General features: G+C 53.8%; 1 long non-coding RNA gene across 1 annotated transcript in view; it reads left to right on the top strand.

Annotated features, from left to right (window-relative positions):
* The window catches only part of LOC142051019 (uncharacterized), a 107,378-nt gene extending 80,908 nt beyond the window's left edge, over positions 1–26,470 (top strand). Inside the window, exon 9 of the long non-coding RNA XR_012658254.1 lies at positions 25,951–26,470. This is a non-coding gene — a long non-coding RNA (uncharacterized LOC142051019). The remainder of the gene's footprint in view (positions 1–25,950) is intronic.
* Positions 26,471–26,834: the final 364 nt, after the last annotated feature.

The following is a 26,834-nucleotide window of genomic DNA, read 5'->3' on the forward strand; positions in this document are numbered from 1 at the left end:
GGAAACTGGAATGTCCCAGTTGACACCCACTTCCCTCCCAATGCCTCCCAGTATATCCCAGTTTCCTCCCAGTATATCCCAGTTTCCTCCCAGTACATCCCAGTAAATCCCAGCTCGCTCCCAGTACATGCCAATACATCGCTGTACATTCCAGTTCTGTTCCTGTACATCCCAATACATCCCCGTTCCATGCCAGTACATCCCAGTTTCCTACCAGTTCATCCCCGTACATCCCAATTCCCTCCCGGTTCACTACCACTTCTTTCCCAGTTCCGTCCCATTACATCCCAGTTCCGTCCCATTACATCCCAGTACATCCCAGTTCCCTCCCAGTACGTCCCAGTTCCCTCCCAGTACATCCCAGGTCCCTCCCAGTACTGGGATGGAACTGGGATGTACTGGGAGGCACTACAATGTGCGGGGATGCCCTGGGATGTACTGTGGAGGAACTAGGATGTACAGGCTTGTACTGGGTTGTACCGGGTGGAACTGGCAGGGATTTGGGATGTACCAGGATCTACTGGGATGTACTGGGATGTACTGGGAGGTAACTGTTGTGTACTGGGAGTGAACTGGGAGAGAACTGGGATGTACTGGGAGGGAACTGGGATGTACTGTGAGGACACTGGGATGTACTGTTATGTACTGGGAGGGAAGTGTTATGTACTGAGGGGAACTGGGACGTACTGGGACGTGCTGGGAGGGAACTATGAAGTATTGGGATGTACTTAGAGGGAACTGGGATGTACTGGGAGGGAACTGGGAGTGAACTGGGAGGGAACTGTGAAGTACTGGGATGTACTTAGAGGGAACTGGGATGTACTGGGAGGGAACTGGGATGTACTGGGTGGAAGGTGTTGGGAATTGGGATTTACTGGGAGGGAACTGGGATGGACTGGGAGGGAACTGGGATGTAGTGGGACATACTGGGAGGGAACTGGGATGTACTGGGGTGTACTGGGAGGGAACTGTTATGTACCGAGGGGGAACTGGGAGTGAACTGGGAGTGAACTGTGAAGTACTGGGATGTACTTATCGGGAAGTGGGAGGGAACTTGGATGTAGTGGGAGGGAACTGGGATTTACTTGGAGGAAAGTGGCATGTACTGGGCTGTACTGGAATGGAACTGGGAGTGAACTGTGTGTGAACTGTGAGGGAACTGGGATGTACTGTGAGGGAACTGGGATGTACTGGGATGTACTGGGACGGACTGGGAGGGAACTGGGATGTACTGGGAGGGATCTGGGATGTACTGGGCTGCACTGGTAGGGAACTGGGATGTACTGGGAGGAAACTGGAATGTCCCAGTTGACACCCACTTCCCTCCCAGTGCCTCCCAGTATATCCCAGTTTCCTCCCAGTACATCCCAGTAAATCCCAGCTCGCTGCCAGTACATCCCAGTACATCGCAGTACATTCCAGTTCCGTTCCTGTACATCCCAATACATCCCCGTTCCATGCCAGTACATCCCAGTTCCCAACCAGTTCATCCCCGTACATTCCAATTCCCTCCCGGTTCACTACCACTTCTTTCCCAGTTCCGTCCCATTACATCCCAGTTCCGTCCCATTACATCCCAGTACATCCCAGTTCCCTCCCAGTACATCCCAGGTCCCTCCCAGTACATCCCAGTTCCCTCCCAGTACATCCCGGTCCCTCCCAGTACTGGGAGGGAACTGGGATGTACTGGGAGGCACTACAATGTGCGGGGATGCCCTGGGATGTACTGTGGAGGAACTAGGATGTACAGGCTTGTACTGGGTTGTACCGGGTGGAACTGGCAGGGATTTGGGATGTACCAGGATCTACTGGGATGTACTGGGAGGTAACTGTTATGTACTGGGAAGGAACAGGGAGGGAACTGGGATGTACTGGTAGGGAACTGGGATGTACTGTGAGGGAACTGGGACGTACTGTGAGGACACTGGGATGTACTGTTATGTACTGGGAGGGAAGTGTTATGTACTGAGGGGAACTGGGACGTACTGGGATGTACTGGGAGGGAACTGTGAAGTACTGGGATGTACTGGGAGTGAACTGGGAGGGAACTGGTATGTAGTAGGATGTACTGGGTGGGAACTGGGATGTACCAGGATGTACTGGGATGTACTGGGAGGGAACTGGTATGTACTGGGAGGGAACTGGGATGTACTGGGACATACTGGCAGGGAACTGGGATGTACTGGGAGGGGATTGGGACGGACTGGGAGGGAACTGGGATGTACTGGGCTGCACTGGTAGGGAACTGGGATGTACTGGGAGGAAACTGGAATGTCCCAGTTGACACCCACTTCCCTCCCAATGCCTCCCAGTATATCCCAGTTTCCTCCCAGTATATCCCAGTTTCCTCCCAGTACATCCCAGTACATTCCAGCTCGCTGCCAGTACATGCCAATACATCGCTGTACATTCCAGTTCTGTTCCTGTACATCCCAATACATCCCCGTTCCATGCCAGTACATCCCAGTTCCCTACCAGTTCATCCCCGTACATCCCAATTCCCTCCCGGTTCACTACCACTTCTTTCCCAGTTCCGTCCCATTACATCCCAGTTCCGTCCCATTACATCCCAGTACATCCCAATTCCCTCCCAGTACATCCCAGGTCCCTCCCAGTACATCCCAGGTCCCTCCCAGTACTGGGAGGGAGCTGGGATGTACTGGGAGGCACTACAATGTGCGGGGATGCCCTGGGATGTACTGTGGAGGAACTAGGATGTACAGGCTTGTACTGGGTTGTACCGGGTGGAACTGGCAGGGATTTGGGATGTACCAGGATCTACTGGGATGTACTGGTATGTACTGGGAGGGAAGTGTTATGTACTGAGGGGAACTGGGACGTACTGGGATGTACTGGGAGGGAACTGTGAAGTACTGGGATGTACTGGGAGTGAACTGGGAGGGAACTGGTATGTAGTAGGATGTACTGGGTGGGAACTGGGATGTACTGGGATGTACTGGGAGGGAACTGGTATGTACTGGGAGGGAACTGGGATGTACTGGGACATACTGGCAGGGAACTGGGATGTACAGGGACATACTGGCAGGGAACTGGGATGTACTGGGAGGGGATTGGGACGGACTGGGAGGGAACTGGGATGTACTGGGCTGCACTGGTAGGGAACTGGGATGTACTGGGAGGAAACTGGAATGTCCCAGTTGACACCCGCTTCCCTCCCAATGCCTCCCAGTATATCCCAGTTTCCTCCCAGTATATCCCAGTTTCCTCCCAGTACATCCCAGTAAATCCCAGTTCGCTCCCAGTACTTCCCAGTACATCGCAGTACATTCCAGTTCCGTTCCTGTACATCCCAATACATCCCCGTTCCATGCCAGTACATCCCAGTTTCCTACCAGTTCATCCCCGTACATCCCAATTCCCTCCCGGTTCACTACCACTTCTTTCCCAGTGCCTCCCAATACATCCCAGTTCCGTCCCATTACATCCCAGTACATCCCAGTTCCCTCCCAGTACGTCCCAGTTCCCTCCCAGTACATCCCAGGTCCCTCCCAGTACTGGGAGGGAACTGGGATGTACTGGGAGGCACTACAATGTGCGGGGATGCCCTGGGATGTACTGTGGAGGAACTAGGATGTACAGGCTTGTACTGGGTTGTACCGGGTGGAACTGGCAGGGATTTGGGATGTACTGGGATGTACTGGGAGGTATCTGTTATGTACTGGGAGTGAACTGGGAGGGAACTGGGACGTACTGGGAGGGAACTGGGATGTACTGTGAGGGAACTGGGACGTACTGTGAGGACACTGGGATGTACTGGTATGTACTGGGAGGGAAGTGTTATGTACTGAGGGGAACTGGTGTGTACTGGGATGTACTGGGAGGGAACTGTGAAGTACTGGGATGTACTGGGAGTGAACTGGGAGGGAACTGGTATGTAGTAGGATGTACTGGGTGGGAACTGGTATGTACCAGGATGTACTGGGATGTACTGGGAGGGAACTGGTATGTAATGGGAGGGAACTGGGATGTAGTGGGAGGGAACTGGGAGGGAACTGGGATGTACTGGGAGGGAACTGGTATGTACTGGGAGGGAACTGGGATGTACTGGGACATACTGGCAGGGAACTGGGATGTACTGGGAGGGGATTGGGATGTACTGGGAGGGAACTTGGATGTATTGGGAGGGAAGTGTTATGTACCAAGGGGGAACTGGGACGTACTGGGATGTAGTGGGAGTGAACTGTGAAGTACTGGGATGTACTGTGAGGGAACTGGGATGTACTGGGAGGGAACTTTAAAGTACTGGGATGTACTTAGAGGAAACTGGGAGGCAACTGGCATGTACTGGGATGTAGTGGGAGGGAACTGGGAGTGAACTGTGTGTGAACTGGGAGGGAACTGGGATGTACTGTGAGGGAACTGGGATGTACTGGGATGTACTGGGAGGGACTGGGAGGGATCTGGGATGTACTGGGCTGCACTGGTAGGGAACTGGGATGTACTGGGAGGAAACTGGAATGTCCAAGTTGACACCCACTTCCCTCCCAATGCCTCCCAGTATATCCCAGTTTCCTCCCAGTATATCCCAGTTTCCTCCCAGTACATCCCAGTAAATCCCAGCTCGCTGCCAGTACATGCCAATACATCGCAGTACATTCCAGTTCCGTTCCTGTACATCCCAATACATCCCCATTCCATGCCAGTACATCCCAGTTCCCTACCAGTTCATCCCCGTACATCCCAATTCCCTCCCGGTTCACTACCACTTCTTTCCCAGTTCCGTCCCATTACATCCCAGTTCCGTCCCATTACATCCCAGTACATCCCAGTTCCCTCCCAGTACGTCCCAGGTCCCTCCCAGTACATCCCAGTTCCCTCCCAGTACTGGGAGGGAACTGAGATGCACTGGGATGCACTACAATGTGCGGGGATGCCCTGGGATGTACTGTGGAGGAACTAGGATGTACAGGCTTGTACTGGGTTGTACCGGGTGGAACTGGCAGGGATTTGGGATGTACCAGGATCTACTGGGATGTACTTGGAGGTAACTGTTATGTACTGGGAAGGAACAGGGAGGGAACTGGGATGTACTGGTAGGGAACTGGGATGTACTGGGAGGGAACTGGGACTTACTGTGAGGACACTGGGATGTACTGGTATGTACTGGGAGGGAAGTGTTATGTACTGAGGGGAACTGGGACGTACTGGGATGTACTGGGAGTGAACTGGGAGGGAACTGGTATGTAGTAGGATGTACTGGGTGGGAACTGGGATGTACTGGGAGGGAACTGGGATGTACTGGGAGGGAACTGGTATGTACTGGGAGGGAACTGGGATGTACTGGGATGTAGTGGGAGGGAACTGGGAGGGAACTGGTATGTACTGGGAGGGAACTGGTATGTACTGGGAGGGAACTGGGATGTAATGGGACATACTGGCAGGGAACTGGGATGTACTGGGAGGGGATTGGGACGGACTGGGAGGGAACTGGGATGTACTGGGCTGCACTGGTAGGGAACTGGGATGTACTGGGAGGAAACTGGAATGTCCCAGTTGACACCCACTTCCCTCCCAATGCCTCCCAGTATATCCCAGTTTCCTCCCAGTACATCCCAGTAAATCCCAGCTCGCTGCCAGTACATGCCAATACATCGCTGTACATTCCAGTTCTGTTCCTGTACATCCCAATACATCCCCGTTCCATGCCAGTACATCCCAGTTTCCTACCAGTTCATCCCCGTACATCCCAATTCCCTCCCGGTTCACTACCACTTCTTTCCCAGTGCCTCCCAATACATCCCAGTTCCGTCCCATTACATCCCAGTACATCCCAGTTCCCTCCCAGTACATCCCAGGTCCCTCCCAGTACATCCCAGTTCCCTCCCAGTACTGGGAGGGAGCTGGGATGTACTGGGAGGCACTACAATGTGCGGGGATGCCCTGGGATGTACCGTGGAGGAACTAGGATGTACAGGCTTGTACTGGGTTGTACCGGGTGGAACTGGCAGGGATTTGGGATGTACCAGGATGTACTGGGATGTACTGGGAGGTAACTGTTATGTACTGGGAAGGAACAGGGAGGGAACTGGGAGTGAACTGGGAGAGAACTGGGATGTACTGGGAGGGAACTGGGATGTACTGTGAGGACACTGGGATGTACTGGTATGTACTGGGAGGGAAGTGTTATGTACTGAGGGGAACTGGGACTTATTGGGATGTGCTGGGAGGGAACTATGAAGTATTGGGATGTACTTAGAGGGAACTGGGATGTACTGGGAGGGAACTGGTATGTACTGGGAGGGAACTGGGATGTACTGGGTGGAAAGTGTTGGGAATTGGGATTTACTGGGAGGGAACTGGGATGGACTGGGAGGGAACTGGGATGTAGTGGGACATACTGGGAGGGAACTGGGATGTACTGGGGTGTACTGGGAGGGAACTGTTATGTACCGAGGGGGAACTGGGATGTACTGGGAGTGAACTGTGAAGTACTGGGATGTACTTAGAGGGAAGTGGGAGGGAACTTGGATGTAGTGGGAGGGAGCTGGGGTTTACTTGGAGGAAAGTGGCATGTACTGGGATGTACTGGAATGGAACTGGGAGTGAACTGTGTGTGAACTGTGAGGGAACTGGGATGTACTGTGAGGGAACTGGGATGTACTGGGATGTACTGGGACGGACTGGGAGGGAACTGGGATGTACTGGGCTGCACTGGTAGGCAACTGGGATGTACTGGGAGGAAACTGGAATGTCCCAGTTGACACCCACTTCCCTCCCAATGCCTCCCAGTATATCCCAGTTTCCTCCCAGTACATCCCAGTAAATCCCAGTTTGCTCCCAGTACATCCCAGTACATCGCAGTACATTCCAGTTCTGTTCCTGTACATCCCAGTACATCCCCGTTCCATGCCAGTACATCCCAGTGCCCTACCAGTACATCCCCGTACATCCCAATTCCCTCCCGGTTCACTACCACTTCTTTCCCAGTTCCGTCCCATTACATCCCAGTTCCGTCCCATTGCATCCCAGTACATCCCAGGTCCCTCCCAGTACATCCCAGGTCCCTCCCAGTACTGGGAGGGAACTGGGATGTACTGTGAGGGAACTGGGACTTACTGTGAGGACACTGGGATGTACTGTTATGTACTGGGAGGGAAGTGTTATGTACTGAGGGGAACTGGTGCGTACTGGGATGTACTGGGAGGGAACTGTGAAGTACTGGGATGTACTGGGAGTGAACTGGGAGGGAACTGGTATGTAGTAGGATGTACTGGGTGGGAACTAGGACGTACTGTGAGGACACTGGGATGTACTGGTATGTACTGGGAGGGAAGTGTTATGTACTGAGGGGAACTGGGACGTACTGGGATGTACTGGGAGGGAACTGTGAAGTACTGGGATGTACTGGGAGTGAACTGGGAGGGAACTGGTATGTAGTAGGATGTACTGGGTGGGAACTGGGATGTACTGGGAGGGAACTGGGATGTAGTGGGAGGGAACTGGGATGTAGTGGGAGGGAACTGGGATGTACTGGGATGTAGTGGGAGGGAACTGGGAGGGAACTGGGATGTACTGGGAGGGAACTGGTATGTACTGGGAGGGAACTGGGATGTACTGGGACATACTGGCAGGGAACTGGGATGTACTGGGAGGGGATTGGGACGGACTGGGAGGGAACTGGGATGTACTGGGAGGAAACTGGAATGTCCCAGTTGACACCCACTTCCCTCCCAATGCCTCCCAGTATATCCCAGTTTCCTCCCAGTATATCCCAGTTTCCTCCCAGTACATCCCAGTAAATCCCAGCTCGCTGCCAGTACATGCCAATACATCGCTGTACATTCCAGTTCTGTTCCTGTACATCCCAATACATCCCCGTTCCATGCCAGTACATCCCAGTTTCCTACCAGTTCATCCCCGTACATCCCAATTCCCTCCCGGTTCACTACCACTTCTTTCCCAGTGCCTCCCAATACATCCCAGTTCCGTCCCATTACATCCCAGTACATCCCAGTTCCCTCCCAGTACGTCCCAGGTCCCTCCCAGTACATCCCAGGTCCCTCCCAGTACTGGGAGGGAACTGGGATGTACTGGGAGGCACTACAATGTGCGGGGATGCCCTGGGATGTACTGTGGAGGAACTAGGATGTACAGGCTTGTACTGGGTTGTACCGGGTGGAACTGGCAGGGATTTGGGATGTACCAGGATCTACTGGGATGTACTGGGATGTACTGGGAGGTAACTGTTGTGTACTGGGAGTGAACTGGGAGGGAACTGGGATGTACTGTGAGGGAACTGGGACTTACCGTGAGGACACTGGGATGTACTGTTATGTACTGGGAGGGAAGTGTTATGTACTGAGGGGAACTGGGACGTACTGGGACGTGCTGGGAGGGAACTATGAAGTATTGGGATGTACTTAGAGGGAACTGGGATGTACTGGGAGGGAACTGGGAGTGAACTGGGAGGGAACTGTGAAGTACTGGGATGTACTTAGAGGGAACTGGGATGTACTGGGAGGGAACTGGGATGTAACGGGTGGAAAGTTTTGGGAATTGGGATTTACTGGGAGGGAACTGGGATGGACTGGGAGGGAACTGGGATGTAGTGGGACATACTGGGAGGGAACTGGGATGTACTGGGGTGTACTGGGAGGGAACTGTTATGTACCGAGGGGGAACTGGGATGTACTGGGAGTGAACTGTGAAGTACTGGGATGTACTTAGAGGGAAGTGGGAGGGAACTTGGATGTAGTGGGAGGGAACTGGGATTTACTTGAAGGAAAGTGGCATGTACTGGGATGTACTGGAATGGAACTGGGAGTGAACTGTGTGTGAACTGTGAGGGAACTGGGATGTACTGTGAGGGAACTGGGATGTACTGGGATGTACTGGGACGGACTGGGAGGGAACTGGGATGTACTGGGAGGGATCTGGGATGTACTGGGATGCACTGGTAGGGAACTGGGATGTACTGGGAGGAAACTGGAATGTCCCAGTTGACACCCACTTCCCTCCCAGTGCCTCCCAGTATATCCCAGTTTCCTCCCAGTACATCCCAGTAAATCCCAGCTCGCTGCCAGTACATCCCAGTACATCGCAGTACATTCCAGTTCCGTTCCTGTACATCCCAATACATCCCCGTTCCATGCCAGTACATCCCAGTTCCCAACCAGTTCATCCCCGTACATTCCAGTTCCCTCCCGGTTCACTACCACTTCTTTCCCAGTTCCGTCCCATTACATCCCAGTTCCGTCCCATTACATCCCAGTACATCCCAGGTCCCTCCCAGTACATCCCAGTTCCCTCCCTGTACATCCCAGGTCCCTCCCAGTACTGGGAGGGAGCTGGGATGTACTGGGAGGCACTACAATGTGCGGGGATGCCCTGGGATGTACTGTGGAGGAACTAGGATGTACAGGCTTGTACTGGGTTGTACCGGGTGGAACTGGCAGGGATTTGGGATGTACCAGGATCTACTGGGATGTACTGGGAGGTAACTGTTATGTACTGGGAAGGAACAGGGAGGGAACTGGGATGTACTGGTAGGGATCTGGGATGTACTGGGAGGGAACTGGGACGTACTGTGAGGACACTGGGATGTACTGGTATGTACTGGGAGGGAAGTGTTATGTACTGAGGGGAACTGGGACGTACTGGGATGTACTGGGAGGGAACTGTGAAGTACTGGGATGTACTGGGAGTGAACTGGGAGGGAACTGGTATGTAGTAGGATGCACTGGGTGGGAACTGGGATGTACCAGGATGTACTGGGATGTACTGGGAGGGAACTGGTATGTACTGGGAGGGAACTGGGATGTACTGGGACATACTGGCAGGGAACTGGGATGTACTGGGAGGGGATTGGGACGGACTGGGAGGGAACTGGGATGTACTGGGCTGCACTGGTAGGGAACTGGGATGTACTGGGAGGAAACTGGAATGTCCCAGTTGACACCCACTTCCCTCCCAATGCCTCCCAGTATATCCCAGTTTCCTCCCAGTATATCCCAGTTTCCTCCCAGTACATCCCAGTAAATCCCAGTTCGCTCCCAGTACATCCCAGTACATCGCAGTACATTCCAGTTCCGTTCCTGTACATCCCAATACATCCCCGTTCCATGCCAGTACATCCCAGTTTCCTACCAGTTCATCCCCGTACATCCCAATTCCCTCCCGGTTCACTACCACTTCTTTCCCAGTGCCTCCCAATACATCCCAGTTCCGTCCCATTACATCCCAGTACATCCCAGTTCCCTCCCAGTACGTCCCAGGTCCCTCCCAGTACATCCCAGGTCTCTCCCAGTACTGGGAGGGAACTGGGATGTACTGGGAGGCACTACAATGTGCGGGGATGCCCTGGGATGTACTGTGGAGGCACTAGGATGTACAGGCTTGTACTGGGTTGTACCGGGTGGAACTGGCAGGGATTTGGGATGTACCAGGATCTACTGGGATGTACTGGGATGTACTGGGAGGTAACTGTTGTGTACTGGGAGTGAACTGGGAGGGAACTGGGACGTACTGGTAGGGAACTGGGATGTACTGTGAGGGAACTGGGACGTACTGTGAGGACACTGGGATGTACTGTTATGTACTGGGAGGGAAGTGTTATGTACTGAGGGGAACTGGGACGTACTGGGATGTACTGGGAGGGAACTGTGAAGTACTGGGATGTACTGGGAGTGAACTGGGAGGGAACTGGTATGTAGTAGGATGTACTGGGTGGGAACTGGGATGTACCAGGATGTACTGGGATGTACTGGGAGGGAACTGGTATGTACTGGGAGGGAACTGGGATGTAGTGGGAGGGAACTGGGAGGGAACTGGTATGTACTGGGAGGGAACTGGTATGTACTGGGAGGGAACTGTGATGTACTGGGACATACTGGCAGGGAACTGGGATGTACTGGGAGGGGATTGAGATGTACTGGGAGGGAACTTGGATGTATTGGGAGGGAAGTGTTATGTACCAAGGGGGAACTGGGACGTACTGGGATGTAGTGGGAGTGAACTGTGAAGTACTGGGATGTACTGTGAGGGAACTGGGATGTACTGGGAGGGAACTTTAAAGTACTGGGATGTACTTAGAGGAAACTGGGAGGCAACTGGCATGTACTGGGATGTACTGGAATGGAACTGGGAGTGAACTGTGTGTGAACTGGGAGGGAACTGGGATGTACTGTGAGGGAACTGGGATGTACTGGGATGTACTGGGAGGGACTGGGAGGGATCTGGGATGTACTGGGCTGCACTGGTAGGGAACTGGGATGTACTGGGAGGAAACTGGAATGTCCCAGTTGACACCCACTTCCCTCCCAGGTTCCTCCCAGTATATCCCAGTTTCCTCCCAGTATATCCCAGTTTCCTCCCAGTACATCCCAGTAAATCCCAGTTCGCTCCCAGTACATCCCAATACATCGCCGTACATTCCAGTTCCGTTCCTGTCCATCCCAATACATCCCCGTTCCATGCCAGTACATCCCAGTTTCCTACCAGTTCATCCCCGTACATCCCAATTCCCTCCCGGTTCACTACCACTTCTTTCCCAGTGCCTCCCAATACATCCCAGTTCCGTCCCATTACATCCCAGTACATCCCAGTTCCCTCCCAGTACATCCCAGGTCCCTCCCAGTACTGGGAGGGAACTGGGATGTACTGGGAGGCACTACAATGTGCGGGGATGTCCTGGGATGTACCGTGGAGGAACTAGGATGTACAGGCTTGTACTGGGTTGTACCGGGTGGAACTGGCAGGGATTTGGGATGTACCAGGATCTACTGGGATGTACTGGGATGTACTGGGAGGTAACTGTTATGTACTGGGAAGGAACAGGGAGGGAACTGGGATGTACTGGGAGGAAACTGGGATGTGCTGTGAGGGAACTGGGACGTACTGTGAGGACACTGGGATGTACTGTTATGTACTGGGAGGGAAGTGTTATGTACTGAGGGGAACTGGGACGTACTGGGATGTACTGGGAGGGAACTGTGAAGTACTGGGATGTACTGGGAGTGAACTGGGAGGGAACTGGTATGTAGTAGGATGTACTGGGTGGGAACTGGGATGTACCGGGAGGGAACTGGGATGTACTGGGAGGGAACTGGTATGTACTGGGAGGGAACTGGGATGTACTGGGATGTAGTGGGAGGGAACTGGGATGTACTGGGAGGGGATTGGGACGGACTGGGAGGGAACTGGGATGTACTGGGCTGCACTGGTAGGGAACTGGGATGTACTGGGAGGAAACTGGAATGTCCCAGTTGACACCCACTTCCCTCCCAATGCCTCCCAGTATATCCCAGTTTCCTCTCAGTATATCCCAGTTTCCTCCCAGTACATCCCAGTAAATCCCAGTTCGCTCCCAGTACATCCCAATACATCGCCGTACATTCCAGTTCCGTTCCTGTACATCCCAGTACATCCCCGTTCCATGCCAGTACATCCCAGTTTCCTACCAGTTCATCCCCGTACATCCCAATTCCCTCCCGGTTCACTACCACTTCTTTCCCAGTGCCTCCCAATACATCCCAGTTCCGTCCCATTACATCCCAGTACATCCCAGTTCCCTCCCAGTACGTCCCAGTTCCCTCCCAGTACATCCCAGGTCCCTCCCAGTACTGGGAGGGAACTGGGATGTACTGGGAGGCACTACAATGTGCGGGGATGTCTTGGGATGTACCGTGGAGGAACTAGGATGTACAGGCTTGTACTGGGTTGTACCGGGTGGAACTGGCAGGGATTTGGGATGTACCAGGATCTACTGGGATGTACTGGGATGTACTGGGAGGTAACTGTTATGTACTGGGAGTGAACTGGGAGGGAACTGGGATGTACTGGTAGGAAACTGGGATGTACTGGGAGGGAACTGGGACGTACCGTGAGGACACTGGGATGTACTGTTATGTACTGGGAGGGAAGTGTTATGTACTGAGGGGAACTGGTGCGTACTGGGATGTACTGGGATGGAACTGTGAAGTACTGGGATGTACTGGGAGTGAACTGGGAGGGAACTGGTATGTAGTAGGATGTACTGGGAGGGAACTGGGATGTACCAGGATGTACTGGGATGTACTGGGAGGGAACTGGTATGTACTGGGAGGGAACTGGGATGTAGTGGGAGGGAACTGGGAGGGAACTGGTATGTACTGGGAGCGAACTGGTATGTACTGGGAGGGAACTGGGATGTACTGGGACATACTGGCAGGGAACTGGGATGTACTGGGAGGGGATTGGGACGGACTGGGAGGGAACTGGGATGTACTGGGATGCACTGGTAGGGAACTGGGGTGTACTGGGAGGAAACTGGAATGTCCCAGTTGACACCCACTTCCCTCCCAGTGCCTCCCAGTATATCCCAGTTTCCTCCCAGTATATCCCAGTTTCCTCCCAGTACATCCCAGTAAATCCCAGCTCGCTGCCAGTACATGCCAATACATCGCTGTACATTCCAGTTCTGTTCCTGTCCATCCCAATACATCCCCGTTCCATGCCAGTACATCCCAGTTTCCTACCAGTTCATCCCCGTACATCCCAATTCCCTCCCGGTTCACTACCACTTCTTTCCCAGTTCCGTCCCATTACATCCCAGTTCCGTCCCATTACATCCCAGTACATCCCAGTTCCCTCCCAGTACGTCCCAGGTCCCTCCCAGTACATCCCAGGTCCCTCCCAGTACTGGGAGGGAACTGGGATGTACTGGGAGGCACTACAATGTGCGGGGATGCCCTGGGATGTACTGTGGAGGATCTAGGATGTACAGGCTTGTACTGGGTTGTACCGGGTGGAACTGGCAGGGATTTGGGATGTACCAGGATCTACTGGGATGTACTGGGAGGTAACTGTTATGTACTGGGAAGGAACAGGGAGGTAACTGGGATGTACTGGTAGGGAACTGGGATGTACTGTGAGGGAACTGGGACGTACTGTGAGGACACTGGGATGTACTGTTATGTACTGGGAGGGAAGTGTTATGTACTGAGGGGAACTGGGACGTACTGGGATGTACTGGGAGGGAACTGTGAAGTACTGGGATGTACTGGGAGTGAACTGGGAGGGAACTGGTATGTAGTAGGATGTACTGGGTGGGAACTGGGATGTACCGGGAGGGAACTGGGATGTACTGGGAGGGAACTGGTATGTACTGGGAGGGAACTGGGATGTACTGGGATGTAGTGGGAGGGAACTGGGAGGGAACTGGGATGTACTGGGAGGGAACTGGTATGTACTGGGAGGGAACTGGGATGTACTGGGACATACTGGCAGGGAACTGGGATGTACTGGGAGGGGATTGGGACGGACTGGGAGGGAACTGGGATGTTCTGGGCTGCACTGGTAGGCAACTGGGATGTACTGGGAGGAAACTGGAATGTCCCAGTTGACACCCACTTCCCTCCCAATGCCTCCCAGTATATCCCAGTTTCCTCCCAGTATATCCCAGTTTCCTCCCAGTACATCCCAGTAAATCCCAGCTCGCTGCCAGTACATCCCAATACATCGCAGTACATTCCAGTTCCGTTCCTGTACATCCCAATACATCCCCGTTCCATGCCAGTACATCCCAGTTTCCTACCAGTTCATCCCCGTACATCCCAATTCCCTCCCGGTTCACTACCACTTCTTTCCCAGTGCCTCCCAATACATCCCAGTTCCGTCCCATTACATCCCAGTACATCCCAGTTCCCTCCCAGTACGTCCCAGTTCCCTCCCAGTACTGGGAGGGAGCTGGGATGTACTGGGAGGCACTACAATGTGCGGGGATGTCCTGGGATGTACCGTGGAGGAACTAGGATGTACAGGCTTGTACTGGGTTGTACCGGGTGGAACTGGCAGGGATTTGGGATGTACCAGGATCTACTGGGATGTACTGGGAGGTAACTGTTGTGTACTGGGAGTGAACTGGGAGGGACCTGGGATGTACTGGAAGGCACTACAATGTGCGGGGATGCACAGGGATGTACTGTGGAGGAACTAGGATGTACAGGCTTGTACTCGGTTGTACCGGCTGGAACTGGCAGGGATTTGAAATGTCCTAGGATCTACTAGGATGTACTGGGATGTACTGGGAGGTAACTGTTGTGTACTGGGAGTGAACTGGGAGGGAACTGTGAAGTACTGGGATGTACTTAGAGGGAACTGGTATGTACTGGGAGGGAACTGGGATGTACTGGGTGGAAAGTGTTGGGAATTGGGATTTACTGGGAGGGAACTGGGATGGACTGGGAGGGAACTGGGATGTAGTGGGACATACTGGGAGGGAACTGGGATGTACTGGGGTGTACTGGGAGGGAATTGTTATGTACCGAGGGGGAACTGGGATGTACTGGGAGTGAACTGTGAAGTACTGGGATGTACTTAGAGGGAAGTGGGAGGGAACTTGAATGTAGTGGGAGGGTACTGGGATTTACTTGGAGGAAAGTGGCATGTACTGGGATGTACTGGAATGGAACTGGGAGTGAACTGTGTGTGAACTGTGAGGGAACTGGGATGTACTGTGAGGGAACTGGGATGTACTGGGACGTACTGGGACAGACTGGGATGGATCTGGGATGTACTGGGAGGGATCTGGGATGTACTGGGAGGCACTACAATGTGCGGGGATGCCCTGGGATGTACTGTGGAGGAACTAGGATGTACAGGCTTGTACTGGGTTGTACCGGGTGGAACTGGCAGGGATTTGGGATGTACCAGGATCTACTGGGATGTACTGGGATGTACTGGGAGGTAACTGTTATGTACTGGGAGTGAACTGGGAGGAAACTGGGATGTACTGTGAGGGAACTGGGACGTACTGTGAGGACACTGGGATGTACTGTTATGTACTGGGAGGGAAGTGTTATGTACTGAGGGGAACTGGGATGTACTGGGATGTACTGGGAGGGAACTGTGAAGTACTGGGATGTACTGGGAGTGAACTGGGAGGGAACTGGTATGTAGTAGGATGTACTGGGTGGGAACTGGGATGTACCAGGATGTACTGGGAGGGAACTGGTATGTACTGGGAGGGAACTGGTATGTACTGGGAGGGAACTGGGATGTACTGGGACATACTGGCAGGGAACTGGGATGTACTGGGAGGGGATTGGGACGGACTGGGAGGGAACTGGGATGTACTGGGCTGCACTGGTAGGGAACTGGGGTGTACTGGGAGGAAACTGGAATGTCCCAGTTGACACCCACTTCCCTCCCAGTGCCTCCCAGTATATCCCAGTTTCCTCCCAGTATATCCCAGTTTCCTCCCAGTACATCCCAGTAAATCCCAGTTTGCTCCCAGTACATCGCAGTACATTCCAGTTCTGTTCCTGTACATCCCAATACATCCCCGTTCCATGCCAGTACATCCCAGTTTCCTACCAGTTCATCCCCGTACATCCCAATTCCCTCCCAGTTCACTACCACTTCTTTCCCAGTGCCTCCCAATACATCCCAGTTCCGTCCCATTACATCCCAGTACATCCCAGTTCCCTCCCAGTACGTCCCAGTTCCCTCCCAGTACATCCCAGGTCCCTCCCAGTACTGGGAGGGAACTGGGATGTACTGGGAGGCACTACAATGTGCGGGGATGTCTTGGGATGTACCGTGGAGGCACTAGGATGTACAGGCTTGTACTGGGTTGTACCGGGTGGAACTGGCAGGGATTTGGGATGTCCCAGGATCTACTAGGATGTACTGGGATGTACTGGGAGGTAACTGTTGTGTACTGGGAGTGAACTGGGAGGGACCTGGGATGTACTGGGAGGCACTACAATGTGCGGGGATGCCCTGGGATGTACTGTGGAGGCACTAGGATGTACAGGCTTGTACTGGGTTGTACCGGGTGGAACTGGCAGGGATTTGGGATGTACCAGGATCTACTGGGATGTACTGGGATGTACTGGGAGGTAACTGTTATGTACTGGGAGTGAACTGGGAGGGAACTGGGACGTACTGGTAGGGAACTGGGATGTACTGGGAGGGAACTGGGACGTACTGTGAGGACACTGGGATGTACTGTTATGTACTGGGAGGGAAGTGTTATGTACTGAGGGGAACTGGGACGTACTGGGATGTACTGGGAGGGAACTGTGAAGTACTGGGATGTACTGGGAGTGAACTGGGAGGGAACTGGTATGTAGTAGGATGTACTGGGTGGGAACTGGGATGTACTGGGATGGAACTGGGATGTACTGGGAGGGAACTGGTATATACTGGGATGTACTGGGATGTAGTGGGAGGGAACTGGGAGGGAACTGGGATTTACTGGGAGGGAACTGGGATGTGCTGGGAGGGAACTGGGATGTACTGGGACATACTGGCAGGGAACTGGGACGTACTGGGAGGGGATTGGGACGGACTGGGAGGGAACTGTTATGTACTGGGAGGGAACTGGGACGTACTGTGAGGACACTGGGATGTACTGGTATGTACTGGGAGGGAAGTGTTATGTACTGAGGGGAACTGGGACGTACTGGGATGTGCTGGGAGGGAACTGTGAAGTCCTGGGATGTACTTAGCAGCAACTGGGAGGGAACTGGGATGTAGTGTGATGTACTGGGAGGGAACTGGCATGTACTGGGATGTACTGGAATGGAACTGGGAGTGAACTGTGAGTGAACTGGGAGTGAACTGTGTGTGAACTGTGAGCGAACTGGGATGTACTGGGAGGGAAATGGGAGAGAACTGAGATGTACTGGAGGGAACTGGGATGTACTGGGATATACTGGAGGGAACTTGAATGGACTAAGAGGGAACTGGGACGTACTGGGAGGGAACTAGGACGCACTGGTAGGGAACTGGGACGGAACTGGGATGTACTGGGACGTACTGGGAGGGAACTGGGACGTACTGGGATGTAACTGTTGTGTACTGGGAGTGAACTGGGAGGGAACTGGTAGGTAGTAGGATGTACTGGGAGGGAACTGGGATGTACTGGGAGGCACTACAATGTGCGGGGATGCCCTGGGATGTACTGTGGAGGAACTAGGATGTACAGGCTTGTACTGGGTTGTACCGGGTGGAACTGGCAGGGATTTGGTATGTACCAGGATCTACTGGGATGTACTGGGATGTACTGGGAGGTAACTGTTATGTACTGGGAAGGAAATGGGAGGGAACTGGGATGTACTGGTAGGGAACTGGGATGTACTGGGAGGGAACTGGGACGTACTGGGAGGGAACTGGGACGTACTGTGAGGACACTGGGATGTACTGGTATGTACTGGGAGGGAAGTGTTATGTACTGAGGGGAACTGGGACGTACTGGGATGTGGTGGGAGGGAACTGTGAAGTACTGGGATGTACTGGGATGGAACTGGGTTGTACTGGGATGGAACTGGGATGTACTGGGAGGTAACTTGTGTACTGGGAAGGAAGTGGGAGGTAACTGGGAGGTACTGGGAGTGAACTGGCAGGGAACTGGTATGTACTAGTATGTACTGGGAGGGAACTGTTATGTACTGGGATGTACTGGAGGGAACTCGGACGGACTGGGAGGGAACTGGGACGTACTGGGAGGGAACTGGGATGTACTGGGATGGAACTCGGATGTACTGGGATGGAACTGGGATGTACTGGGAGGTAACTGTTGTGTACTGGGAAGGAATTGGGAGGGAACTGGTATGTAGTAGGATGTACTGGGAGGGAACTGGTATGTACTGGGATGTACTGGAGGGAACTCGGACGGACTGGGAGGGAACTGGGACGTACTGGGAGGGAACTGGGATGTACTGGGATGTACTGGGATGGAACTCGGATGTACTGGGATGGAACTGGGATGTACTGGGAGGTAACTGTTGTGTACTGGGAAGGAATTGGGAGGGAACTGGGAGGTACTGGGAGGGAACTGGGAGGGAACTGGGAGGGAACTGGTATGTAGTAGGATGTACTGAGAGGGAACTGGGATGTACTGGGATGTACTGGAGAGAACTGGGACGGACTGGTAGGGAACTGGGATGTACTGGGAGGGAACTGGGATGTACTGGGAGGCACTACAATGTGCGGGGATGTCCTGGGATGTACCGTGGAGGAACTAGGATGTACAGGCTTGTACTGGGTTGTACCGGGTGGAACTGGAAGGGATTTGGGATGTACCAGGATGTACTGGGATGTACTGGGAGGTAACTGTTATGTACTGGGAAGGAACTGGTAGGGAACTGGGATGTACTGGGAGGGAACTGGGATGTACTGGGAGGGAACTGGGACGTACTATGAGGACACTTGGATGTACCGGTATGTACTGGGAGGGAAGTGTTATGTACTGAGGGGAACTGGGACGTACTGGGATGTGCTGGGAGGGAACTGTGAAGTACTGGGATGTACTGGGATGTACCAGGATGTACTGGGAGGGAACTGGGAGGGAACTGGTATGTAGTAGAATGTACTGGGATGTACTGGGAGGGAACTGGGATGTACTGGGAGGGAACTGGGATGTACTGGGACATACTGGCAGGGAACTGGGATTTACTGGGAGGGGACTGGGATGTACTGGGACATACTGGCAGGGAACTGGGATGTACTGGGAGGGAATTGTAATGGGAGGGAACTGGGATGTATTGGGAGGGAAGTGTTATGTACCAAGTGGGAACTGGGACGTACTGGGATGTAGTGGGAGTGAACTGTGAAGTACTGGGATGTACTGTGAGGGAACTGGGATGTACTGGGAGGGAACTTTGAAGTACTGGGATGTACCTAGAGGAAACTGGGAGGCAACTGGCATGTAGTGGGATGTACTGGAATGGAACTGGGAGTGAACTGTGTGTGAACTGTGAGGTAACTGGGATGTACTGGGATGTACTGGGACGGACTGGGAGGGAACTGGGACGGACTGGGAGGGATCTGGGATGTACTGGGCTGCACTGGTAGGGAACTGGGATATACTGGGAGGAAACTGGAATGTCCCAGTTGACACCCAGTTCCCTCCCAGTGCCTCCCAGTATATCCCAGTTTCCTCCCAGTATATCCCAGTTTCCTCCCAGTACATCCCAGTAAATCCCAGTTCGCTCCCACTACATCCCAATACATCGCCGTTCCATGCCAGTACATCCCAGTTCCCTACCAGTTCATCCCCGTACATCCCAATTCCCTCCCGGTTCACTACCACTTCTTTCCCAGTGCCTCCCAATACATCCCAGTTCCGTCCCATTACATCCCAGTACATCCCAGTTCCCTCCCAGTACGTCCCAGTTCCCTCCCAGTACTGGGAGGGTACTGGGATGTACTGGGAGGCACTACAATGTGCGGGGATGCCCTGGGATGTACTGTGGAGGAACTAGGATGTACAGGCTTGTACTGGGTTGTACCGGATGGAACTGGCAGGGATTTGGGATGTACCAGGATCTACTGGGATGTACTGGGATGTACTGGGAGGTAACTGTTATGTACTGGGAAGGAACTGGTAGGGAACTGGGATGTACTGGTAGGGAACTGGGAGGTACTGGGAGGGAACTGGGACGTACTATGAGGACACTGGGATGTACTGTTATGTACTGGGAGGGAAGTGTTATGTACTGAGGGGAACTGGGACGTACTGGGATGTGCTGGGAGGGAACTGTGAAGTACTGGGATGTACTTAGAGGGAACTGGGATGTACTGGGAGGGAACTGTGAAGTACTGGGATATACTGGGATGGAACTGGGATTTACTGGGATGGAACTGGGAGGGAACTGGTATGTAGTAGGATGTACTGGGAGGAAACTGGGATGTACCAGGATGTACTGGGATGTACTGGGAGGGAACTGGGATGTACTGGGAGGGAACTGGGATGTACTGGGACATACTGGGAGGGGATTGGGATGTACTGGGAGGGAACTTGGATGTATTGGGAGGGAAGTGTTATGTACCAAGGGGGAACTGGGACGTACTGGGATGTAGTGGGAGTGAACTGTGAAGTACTGGGATGTACTTAGAGGAAACTGGGAGGCAACTGGCATGTACTGGGATGTACTGGAATGGAACTGGGAGTGAACTGTGTGTGAACTGGGAGGGAACTGGGATGTACTGTGAGGGAACTGGGATGTACTGGGACGGACTGGGACGGACTGGGAGGGAACTGGGAGGGACTGGGAGGGATCTGGGATGTACTGGGCTGCACTGGTAGGGAACTGGGATGTACTGGGAGGAAACTGGAATGTCCCAGTTGACACCCACTTCCCTCCCAGGGCCTCCCAGTATATTCCAGTTTCCACCCAGTATATCCCAGTTTCCTCCCAGTACATCCCAGTAAATCCCAGTTTGCTCCCAGTACATCCCAGTACATCGCAGTACATTCCAGTTCCGTTCCTGTACATCCCAATACATCCCCGTTCCATGCCAGTACATCCCAGTTTCCTACCAGTTCATCCCCGTACATTCCAATTCCCTCCCGGTTCACTACCACTTCTTTCCCAGTGCCTCCCAATACATCCCAGTTCCGTCCCATTACATCCCAGTACATCCCAGTTCCCTCCCAGTACATCCCAGTTCCATCCCAGTACTGGGAGGGAACTGGGATGTACTGGGAGGGAACTGGGACGTACTGTGAGGACACTGGGATGTACTGGTATGTACTGGGAGGGAAGTGTTACGTACTGAGGGCAACTGGGACGTACTGGGATGTGCCGGGAGGGAACTGTGAAGTAGTGGGATGTACTTAGAGGGAACTGGGATGTACTGGGAGGGAACTGTGAAGTACTGGGATGTACTTAGAGGGAACTGGGATGTACTGGGAGGGAACTGGGAGGGAACTGGAATGTACTGGGAGGGACCTGGGATGTACTGGGAGGCACTACAATGTGCGGAGATGCCCTGGGATGTACTGTGGAGCAACTAGGGTGTACAGGCTTGTACTGGGTTGTACCGGGTGGAACTGGCAGGGATTTGGGATGTACCAGGATCTACTGGGATGTACTGGGATGTACTAGTAGGTAACTGTTATGTACTGGGAGGGAACTGGGACATAGTGTGAGGACACTGGGATGTACTGTTATGTACTGGGAGGGAAGTGTTATGTACTGAGGGGAACTGGGACGTACTGGGATGTGCTGGGAGGGAACTGTGAAGTACTGGGATGTACTTAGAGGGAACTGGGATGTACTGGGAGGGAACTGTGAAGTACTGGGATGTACTGGGATGGAACTGGGATGGAAGTGGGATGGAACTGGGAGGGAACTGGTATGTAGTAGGATGTACTGGGTGGGAACTGGGATGTACCAGGATGTACTGGGATGTACTGGGAGGGAACTGGTATGTAGTGGGAGGGAACTGGGATGTACTGTGAGGGAACTGGGATGTACTGGGACATACTGGCAGGGAACTGGGATGTACTGAGAGGGAATTGGGATGTAATGGGAGGGAACTGGGATGTATTGGGAGGGAAGTGTTATGTACCAAGGGGTAACTGGGACGTACTGGGATGTAGTGGGAGTGAACTGTGAAGTACTGGGATGTACTTAGAGGGAACTGGGATGTACTGGGAGGGAACTTTGAAGTACTGGGATGTACTTAGAGGAAACTGGGAGGCAACAGGCATGTACTGGGATGTACTGGAATGGAACTGGGAGTGAACTGTGTGTGAACTGTGAGGGAACTGGGATGTACTGTGAGGGAACTGGGATGTACTGGGACGGACTGGGACGGACTGGGAGGGTACTGGGACGGACTGGGAGGGATCTGGGATGTACTGGGCTGCACTGGTAGGGAACTGGGATGTACTGGGAGGGAACTGGGATGTACTGGGCGTCGCTGGGAGGGAGCTGGGATGTACTGGGATCCATACTGTGTGGCATGTTGGTCATTACTGGGACGCACTGGTCTATACGCGCGGGCTGATATCTGACCCCTCTGGCCCCACCCACCTTTGCGACAGGCCCCGCCCCCTGGCGAGGGCCTGGTGGGGTGGGGCCGTGCTCGTGTGCTCCCCAGCATCCCCAGTTAGCAACAGGTCCCACCCCCTGGTGACAGCCTGGGGGTGTTGCTGGTGCTGCCTGGCCCCACCCTCCATAGCAACAGGCCCTGCCCTTGGTGATGGCTCCAGGGGCATTGCCAGCGTCCCTTTGGACACACCCCCTTAGTGACAGGCCCCACCCCCCGGCAACGGCCCGGGGGGCGGTGCCGGCTCTCTCCCCTTAGCGACAGGCCCCACCCCCCGGCAACGGCCCGGGGGGCGGTGCCGGCTCTCTCCCCTTAGCGACAGGCCCCGCCCCCCGGCAACAGCCCGAGCCTGTGTTTGCTCCGCCCGGGGGGCTCGGTTTGGGTGTTTTCTCTCCCCCCTCCCTCCCGTGCCGGGAACTCCAGGCGGCTCTCGTACGGCTCCCGGGGCCTTCACCCCCCGGGGGGCTCGGCCCGCCCCTTTCGCGGGGCGCTGTGGGAAGGGCGGGGGCGGGGCCCGGGGGTGGAAGAGCCCCGGCTCTGGCCCTGGGCTTCTCTGGCGTCGGTGCTCCCGTGTTCCCTCGGGCGGTCGCAGCTTTGGGGCTGTCTCAGCCCCCCGGGCAGGCGTGCTCTGGCGTTTAGAGAAGCGGAGGCGTTGCCTGAGGTAAGGATTCCAGAGCTTGGCACTCTTTGGCGGCATCTGTACTAGAAAGGTCCCTTGTGGCCTGCTTTGCTTTTTTTCTCCCAGGATGCTGTTTTGGGCGCTGAGGGGGCGGTGAGACGGGTTAGTGGTATGGTGTTCTGTTTGGGGTTTGGTTTTTGCTTTGCTGTTTTTTTTCCCCTCGTGAGATCATTTTATTGTGCTGCTGCAATTCCTGTCTTTACTGAACCCGGAACCTTGGGGGTTTTCACTAGTTGTGCCGTTCACTGTTTCAGGTGTTGCCTTGGCCTCTCAACAGCCGTGGCACAACCTGCAGCGATGCTGCCTCTCCAGGCCCCCGCAGGCCCCGCTTTCTTGTCCAGCCAGGCGGGAAAGCGTGGTTGTTGCAGAAACAGCTACGCCCTGCGACTCCTCCTCAGGTTGTTGGCTCGGCCCCAACAGCGTACAGGCTGCTGAGGTCACCGCCTCCGCGCGGGACGCAGGCGGCCCGGAGAGCTTTACCCCGCGCCATTTCCGTCCCCTCTGGGCAGCAGCGGAGCTGCCGCCGCTTCAGGCGGCCGCTTTCTCGAGGGCGAGGAGCTGGGATGACAACGGGCCGCTGCAGACTCTGGTCAGGGTAAGAGGCTGTTCCCTGGGGAGCCGGCGCAGGGGGAGCGGAGGTACGCACGGGCACTTGTCGGTGCCCCTGGCCGGTAAAGGGAAGGTTAAATTGTTAGAGTGCAAATAAATACATATTATTTAGGGAGGAGTCGTGACTAAATTTAATCACACCTATTACTGAACAAACCAGGCAGTCATTATTCCTAATCTGTAGTTAAAAAAAATAAAGGCAGTCCTTTTTTATGCCATAAATAGAGTTGCGAGTCATTAATAGCTCAATCTAAATACAGCCGTTACTAAATCAACTGCAGGCATTAATGACTCCTGATCAGAAACAAAATAAGGAAATTTTCGAATCTAGAATGAAAATCGACCCGGAAAGCTAAATTGGGAGCGGGTAGTACTGAAATTGTAACAGGGCTGTTAGAAAGTTCAGAGGCAGCGACAGCTCCTGCTTCCAACCCAAGCAGTAAACGAAGCTTTAGGTTCTTAAATGAAGAGAAATAAAGGTGAGCTGTTAAACAGTGGCTGGGGTCAAGCGTAGCTATTAAGAAAATTTGCAGGTACGGGTGATTCCTGAGCAGAACTAACAATTCCAGAAGATTTAGATTTAAAAACTACAGAGCTAATGGAGTGCCACAACCGCCCGGATGTAACTGCAGCCGCTTTGGGGGAATGCCCCAGCCCCCCCAGCCACCGCTATTAATTACTGCCAAGGAGAGCGAAAGTGAAAGTAGAAGCAGTGCAGGTGAAGTGTGAGCAGTACGCTTTTTCCTAAGTCATCTCTTCGTGTCAGGAGAGGAAAGAAAATGGAAAGAAGATGTTTGCAGGGGGTCTGTGCTGGGTTACCTGCGCGTCTCTTCCGTGCGTCCTTGAGGAGACATTTAGCGCGTGTTGGGCGCTCGCAGGTGGAGACAGGGCGAGCTGGAGGCAGGATCGGTGCCGGCACTGATAAAGGGATGGGCAACGAGCGGAGAGAAGAGGGGGCAAGGGCTGAAAAAGGGTCACCGGTTCTGCAGGGAAGGCAGCGGGATGTGACTCGGCAACCGCTCTGACGAGCGCAGGGTCATTCGCTGCGATGAAGTCAGGGTCTGCGGCTGGCCCGGAGAGGCAGCAGAAATCCCAAACTCTTTGCAGGGGTACCGGCCAGATTAGGGCAACACCTGAACAGTAAAACCATTTAGGGGAAGCAGAGCTGGGCTGCACCGCGTGGCCAACCTCCCTCTTCTCTGTGAGTCCCAAAGGGGCAGCTCCAAGAATGTGCTGAGAATTCATCCCTTGCGCTAAAAATGAGACGCAAGTAGCACCCACCCGTGAATTTTATTTTCTCTCTCGCTCTGCGGCTCCTGCCTGCTTGTCTCTCCTCAGTGCTCACCTGCACCCGTGCTCGGATGGGGCAGCTGAGGGAAGGTGCTGCCATCTCCCCAGCCCCGGCGGACCACCCCTCAGCTGTGTCCTCTGTCAGGGAGCGTCGTCATCTCTCCTGCCTCCCAGAGCGTGTCCTGTAGTGGCAGACGCGCGGGCTTTTCCCTGCACGCGCATACGGGAAGGGAAGGGAAGGGAAGGGAAGCACAGTGAGAGCTGGGCTTGTCAAAGAGTAATGGGGGTGGTGGGAAGCGTAGCTAGAACCGGAGAGCTACAGCGCAAAAGCGAAGCGGACGGGACACAAAAGTAAAATGGTGCACAGGAATGCTGAGGAGAGAACTCCCGCAGCACACAGGAAATCAGTGTCAGAATCTATTGTCTTCTGACTGCCAAATTAAAAATAATGGCACGCTTTGCAACGCTAAGCTCGCTCTAATCGTCTGAACTGTTTCTTTCCAACCCCCACCGCCCCCAGCACACCGCTCAGCCTCCTCAGCCTGAAATGCCTTGTTTTCCTTCTTTTTTTTTTTTTTTAATGACAGGGCAACTTCTGTTCCCGAGGTGGTGCCTACGGTACAGCTATCTCTTCGAAGACAGTTTGGTTTAGGTCAGAGAATGTTGAGCCTGGACTGAATCAGCCTCTGTTTCTATTTCTGGAAATCGTCGGTCCTGTGCATCAAGCCCGGAAAAAAGGAAATATGAACCAAAGGACGTGGGGCCTGCAGGGCTAGGAAATTATTTGAGAAGAGGTTCAGTGGGGAAATGACTCTTTGTCTGTGGGGCGTCCAGGCAAGCAACCCAGCTGCTAGAAAGCGGCGCTGTCCCCAGGATGGCCTCGGCGGTCCCGTTGGAGTCGGGGCAACAAGGACAAGGCAGGGTGAAGCATCTGGCCTGCCGTGTGGAACGTGACTGTACAAAGCACGTGTGATGCACTGCAAGTTTACTTGTTTAAACTGTGAGTTAAAGAAGGTGTGCGGTTGCTTTGTAAACAGCCGACGCTCTAAAGCTACACCCATCTAATTGCTAGCTGTATTAAATCTATCGTATTGCTGTTTCTGCATTAAAAAATAAAAAAGAAAAAAAACAACACACCTATGTAAGCACTTCTAAGTACAACGGAAAACCACTGTTTAACGCGTGGCATGTGTGGGTTGTTTTTTTGGGGTGGGAGGGTGGGGTGTATGACAAAAACCTGCGAGAGACACACGCACATACGCACATGTCATGTTTAGCGCTCACCTAAACCCAAAAAAGAAAATCCACTCTTTATTTTGCAGCATTAGCATTAGCTTCCAGCGCACAGCCTGAGCGCGTACCTCTGCTCTCACCGTCTGCTCCCTCTTCAACCGTGTGTGGCTGTCATCAGCTTGCACAGGCTTTGCTCGTGCAAGTTTCCGCGACAGCTTACGAGAAGGCAGGGAAACCA

This window comes from Phalacrocorax aristotelis, unplaced genomic scaffold (assembly GCF_949628215.1).
Source record: "Phalacrocorax aristotelis unplaced genomic scaffold, bGulAri2.1 scaffold_77, whole genome shotgun sequence".
Lineage (NCBI taxonomy): Eukaryota > Metazoa > Chordata > Aves > Suliformes > Phalacrocoracidae > Phalacrocorax > Phalacrocorax aristotelis.